This window comes from Lactuca serriola, chromosome 9 (assembly GCF_051521515.1).
Source record: "Lactuca serriola cultivar US96UC23 chromosome 9, Lser_US96UC23_V15, whole genome shotgun sequence".
Taxonomy (NCBI): domain Eukaryota; kingdom Viridiplantae; phylum Streptophyta; class Magnoliopsida; order Asterales; family Asteraceae; genus Lactuca; species Lactuca serriola.
Window position 1 is genome coordinate 17,146,488 of NC_136416.1, and position 6,030 is coordinate 17,152,517.

General features: G+C 34.3%; 1 long non-coding RNA gene across 1 annotated transcript; it reads left to right on the forward strand.

Moving 5' to 3' along the window:
- Positions 1 to 501: 501 nt before the first annotated feature.
- Positions 502 to 1,675, forward strand: LOC145074447 (uncharacterized). Its single transcript, XR_013691850.1, has 3 exons — positions 502 to 1,004; positions 1,116 to 1,201; positions 1,346 to 1,675. It is a non-coding gene; the product is annotated as an uncharacterized LOC145074447 (long non-coding RNA).
- Positions 1,676 to 6,030: the final 4,355 nt, after the last annotated feature.

Sequence of the window (6,030 nt, forward strand, 5' to 3'; positions counted from 1 at the left end):
TATCCGTATCAATTGAATCCAAAATGGCTGAAAATTAATGGTGACAATAAAAAAGATCATACATGCAAGTTTTGCAAACAATAGAGACCATCTACGTTAAAAAATTAATAGAGACTGAGTTTGTGATCTTTGGTAAACCATAGGAACCATTTTTTGTAGTTTTGTCTTTTTTTTTTTTATCTTACATTAATAAAAGAAAAAACATCATTTTTGGTCCCTGTGCTTTTCCCAGATTTGAAATTTAGTCCCTAAGTTTAAAAAATTTCATAGACGGTCCATGTGTTTTCAAAACTGTTGATATTTGGTCCTTTTTGCTAAGTTCGTTAGCTTTTGACTGTTAAGTGAAAGACATTTCTGTCATTTCACTATTCCATATGACCATTTATGAGGTTTTCTTTTATTAATAAAAAGAAAAAAATATATATAATTATTTAATATAAAACTCTCTCTCTCTCTCTCTCTCTCTCTCTCTCTCATACACATACATACACACACATTTGTAACATCTTCGTACCCACCACATCTCTGACATTCCCAACCCATCGTCAATATCCCCTTTGTTCAGCCTCAAGAAGATCGAACCCTATTGCCACCGCCATAGTCAGTTTTTCAGTGATTCCAAAAAGACTAGAGCAAAACACAGGTGGAGGTGTGTGTGTTTCATTAGAAACTAAGATCACTGACGAACAACAGAACTTCGATTAGGACCGGAACTCCAACATTATCGTTGCAAATTGCAATTGACCCCTCTCCATTTTTTCTTCATCTTTCTCCTATTCCTTTCACTTTCTCTTTAATTTTCGAAATAATCCTGATTTTGAGGATAAACACGAAACCCTGCGTCGAGTTGGCTGAAGATCGAATTTCGATTCTGAATCTGAATGGCGGGTGAAGGTGGTGGATGTGAAGCGGCAGAAGATCGATTTTTGTTTATGAATCCTAATTTTGGAGCTCTCTTGGTTTAAAGAGCTCAATTTCCGCCTTGAATAAATGGAGGTTTCTTGGTATAAAGATTTGTGATTCTAGGGTAGACGATTTCATTTCCCTATTTCTGGATTCTGAAATGCCGAAAAGTTTAGTGATTTGATTATTGATTGCTTCTTTGATTATAACAGTTTCATTAGCTAAGGATAACGAATTCATTCACTGTCACCGTGACGCTGAAGGACCATGGAATGCACATATACTTGAAATCCAAAGGGTAAGCGAGTTCTTAATAGAAATCACGTATTTTTCAATCCTACTCGACTTACTGTACTAGTTCTTCAATTGTGCCTTTCGAATGGGTACTCGTTTAATTCATAGCATTTAACATTCTTTGTTGATTAACACATTTGATAAATAGGTATAACGAAATCAAACATTCCAAATTATAATAAAGTAAAGCATATGACTTGGATTGTGGTAGCATGGTGTTTAACGGTGAGGAAGGGGACTACATCGACCAGATGCCAATGAAAAGAAGAGGTTCACGATGGAAGGTATGAGCTTTAGTGGTGGCTAATGCGAGAGAGAGAGAGAGAGAGAGAGAGAGAGAGAGAGGGGACCATTTCCATATTAACTTTTTTTCACTTTCTTTTATAAAAAAAATAAGAGAAACCTCATAAATAGTCCATGGAGTTGTGAAATGACAGAAATGTCATTTACCTAACAGCCAAAAACTGACGGAGTTAGCAAAAAAAAAAAAAATCAAAATCAAAAGTTTTAAAAACACAATCACCATCTATGAAATTTTTTAAACTTAAGGACTAAACTTCAGTTCTTGAAAAAGCACAAACACCAAAAATGATGTTTTTCCTTAACAAAAAAGCAAGCATGGATCAACCATTTATTTAGATAATGATAAATCATTCTTATTAGATTTTAAGAAATCATTTTTAATTTATTATAATTTAATTAAAATACATAGTTATTAATTTGTATTTAATCCTCCTTAATAAATGAATGTTTTTTTTCCACATGTCAATCTCTCATGAGTTTTGACATTTGTCATTTTATAGTATTTTTGAAATAAATATTATCTATTTGTCAATTTTTGGTTTGTTTCAATTTTTAAAATTAAAGTCATATACTTATATTTGTAAAGTATTAAATATAATATATATGATATTAAATTGTAATAAATATATTTTTTCTTTTCTTATTTTAAAGTTGTACATTAAAAAATATTTTCTGTTTACACTTTAATGTTTAATTTTTTTTTAAATTAACCTGTATAATACATGAGTCTCACATTTAGTTAATAAATATATAAATATATTTTAGTATTTAGAATTTTAGATCATATTTATGTCGTACCTTTTCAATTTTTTTATTTTATTTTATTATTTTTTTTTCAAATAGACATATTCATATTTATATCGATGGCTTAGAGAGATTATAACTACTTTATTAGCACCCATGGAATCATGATACTGGTTTTAAGGGTTAGTAAAAAGGACATTTGTGCGTATAAAGCAAAAGACCACTCAATCTCATCATCACCCTCGCAACCCTGAAGATTTAAAACGCCTCGAGCCCCATGCCCCCATCACCATAATCATGGTGATCATTGATCTCCACCGGATAGGACCACTAGTGCACTTTATCACTTAGATTCAAAAACCCTTCAACGAAACATTCCAAACTATTTATATCAATCCCCATAAACAAACTTATTTGTACCATCCCCATGTTCCGAAGAGGAGCTATTACCATCTCTGTGTTTGCTAATTCCACCACCATGGTCGGGTGGTGCCGCCCACGCCGCAGGCTGATGAGACGGAAGAGTAGAACAATTAGGTTGGGAAACAAACATCGGAGGCTGTGTCTGAGGTGGCGACCCACAGTGCAGTGGCGGGTGGTGGCATGTCCGTTTGTGATATTGAAGAAGTTCATCGTGAAAATGGTGTCCGAAGGTCGCTTTATGGAAGCTTATTATTTATCGCTGCCGATCCTCCGGCCCCAACTATTCCCTCTGTGTTGATCTTTCGTCCTTTTAATGACTTTCTGCATAACTGTAAATCATGTTTATTTTTTTTAGTATGATTTTTCGTCAAGTGTTTTATAATGTAGTTTCAAAAATATAAAACATAATCGCAAAATTATGTCCTACTAAAAGGTTAATCATTTTTCGTGTTTCCTTCTTGTAGGGTTACAAATGGTAAAGATTGTTATTTGTTAGGAGATAGGATTGTAGTGTGTATTTCAAAAGTGTAAACCAGTTCCTTAAACTAAACTTGTAAGAACCCGATTAAAATCTATCTAAATGGGATATTTGCTTACTCTTTGCTACGAAACCATGTTCGTTTTACAAGCTAATTTTATCGCTGGAATCCTCAACTCAAGATTTTAGATTACAACGTTCCTCAAATTCTGTGGCAAAGGCTCAATGCCATTAAGGGCTAAGCAACACTAGTCCTGCCTCGTGAGGTGTTGTCCTTTCAACACAAGGCACCGACATTCCATTGATTCAAGAGTTGTATTTCATGCATGAATAGTTGTCCTTATTATAACATGTAATTATTTTGGTTTCGTAGCTAAAATTAAATGATATGGAGAGTGATATGAGATATTAGAATATGTAGAATATATGAGGTGGAAAAAAACTACGTCCAATGATATACAAGGCGAAAAAAAAAAATCATAAATGGTCCACGTGGTTTTCTCAAATCCGAAGTTTAGTCCTTGTGGTTTAAAAACATTATAGATAGTTCTTGTATTTTCAAAAATTTTGACGATTGGTCGTTATTGCTAATTCTGTTAAGTTTTGTCTGTTAACTGAAAGACATTTTCGTCATTTCACTACCACATGGACCATTTATGATGTTTTCTTTTATTAAAAAAAAATGATAAAAATAATAATATGAAAGGGGGTCACACCCCTCTCTCGCTTTGTGGCTTTCAACGTCTTCAACTGTCAGGAGAACCAGACTCCACATACTCTCTTTCTTTTTTTTCTTCTTCTCTCTAGATCTATCACCTCCGGGAGATTGTCGAGCGTCTGTTTGTTCGGCAGGCCGGAATTTGTTTGTCGGCGATTCAACCACATCAAGTATCTCATAGATCATATCTATATCTGATCTGCCATCGTTTTTATCTCTTCGTCATCACCATGATGGTTGCTAACACTCCAATTGCTATGAAATAGGCGCTCACGGTATGTAAATCTCTCCGATGTGAATCTGATTTTTATAAATCTCTTGTTGTTTTCATCTTCCTATGGTACGATTTGATTATTGAACTGTTCTTCGTTGATGCAATTAGGTTTTGTATTGATTGAATCACCATGTTCACACTGAATCCGAACGAAAATTACTTTTCTTCTAATAATCGAATCAATATGCCTCCTCTGTTTGTCTCTGTTTTGCTTATTCCTCTTAATATTTCCATAGCTAATTCCTTAGAAACTGAATGGAATTATAATATTATCTTGAATAACACAAAACATATGATTCGTATGGTATTTTTGTAGTTCCCATGGATGATGATTGATTATACATGCAAAATTGGGGATATTACGAACCTTACACCTCAGCTTACAACTAACGTCTCCAATATTCGACCATAGAGACACAAAGCCCTTCCTTTCTTCACGTGAAAACCCAATCATAATGAACCCAAACATGAAACCATATCATTGCTCTTTAATCCCATCTGAGCCACCAATCCCACTTCACTACATCAGTGATGAAATTTTGGGTCCAATTTCTTGTTTGATACATGTGATTCTTTGATGGGTATCGATCGATTATGAGAACGAATACATAGAAGAAGGGTGTTCGATACACACGAATCCACACCGCCACCACTCCTCTGTCGCCAGTAGTCGCCTCACCACCATCTTCGGATGATAAGAACCCGAAAAAACCCATATCGATTTCCTTTAGAACATAAAGAGAGTCAAATAGAGATGGAGTCCAACAAACATGAATCGTTATTGAAGTAGAGAGGGTCCACCGAACACACACGAACAAGAACTGGAATATGGGTGTTTGTTTTGGTTCGAATTTCAAACACAAAAATGAAGTTAATATACAGATATGGTGCCTTGTCAATGATTTATGTATGTATGTTTATGTTTTTGTTTGTGTTTATGAGAGAGAGAGAGACCCTTTTTATTATTTCATTTTTTTAATTAAGTGAAAACATCATAAATGGTCCCTGTGGTAGTAAAATGACGAAAATGCCCTTCAGTTAACGGATAAAATTTAACGGAGTTAGTAATAAGGACCAGTCGTCAAAAGTTTTGAAAGCACAAGGACCATCTATGATGTTTTACAGGGATTAAACTTTAGATTTGGGGAAACCATAGGGACCATTTATGATGTTTTTTTCCAAAAAAAGCTACGTGGAGGTGAAGACCTATACCAAGTTGCTTAAATCATGTTGTTGCTTAGAATCCAAAAATATTAGAATTAAAACCTCCGATAAACACAAATACGATGATAAAGATGTGAATAGAAACAAATGACACAAAGATTTAAGGTTGTTAATCACTTTGATTAGAGCTAATCAAACTATTTCCAAAAAACAAAATAGAGATAAATTTTATTGATAGCTTTGAATATATATATTTTTTGCATTGATGTTACAATCATGTCCTACTGAGTACATATTTATAGTAGACGTTTTGATCAAATTTCTTTGAACTGGTGATCATATATCTTCACTGACATAAGTTGTCCCTTGATGAGAGACGTGGTTCACGACTTGATAGGTCAAATGGAAGTTCAGTGTCAAAGACTATTTCTGATCACCGAAGGTGGAAGCATGATGTGCACTGAAGGTGAAACTTAAGTGAGTTTCGTTCTTTGCAGCTGCGCTTTGATGCGAAGTCTTTAGTTTTTGCTTCTAGCTTTATTCGAAGCTCTACTTCCTATCTACACTTTTGACTAGATCGCAATTTACAGTTTTGCCGATCCGTTTGAAACTTCACTCAAAGCAACATTCTCCAAGTGGGTTGTCGAAGCTTGCAACTTCACCAAGCCTATTAAGCCATAAACAGGGACTACACCTTATTTACCCACATCTAAATTTACCCTATCAAAT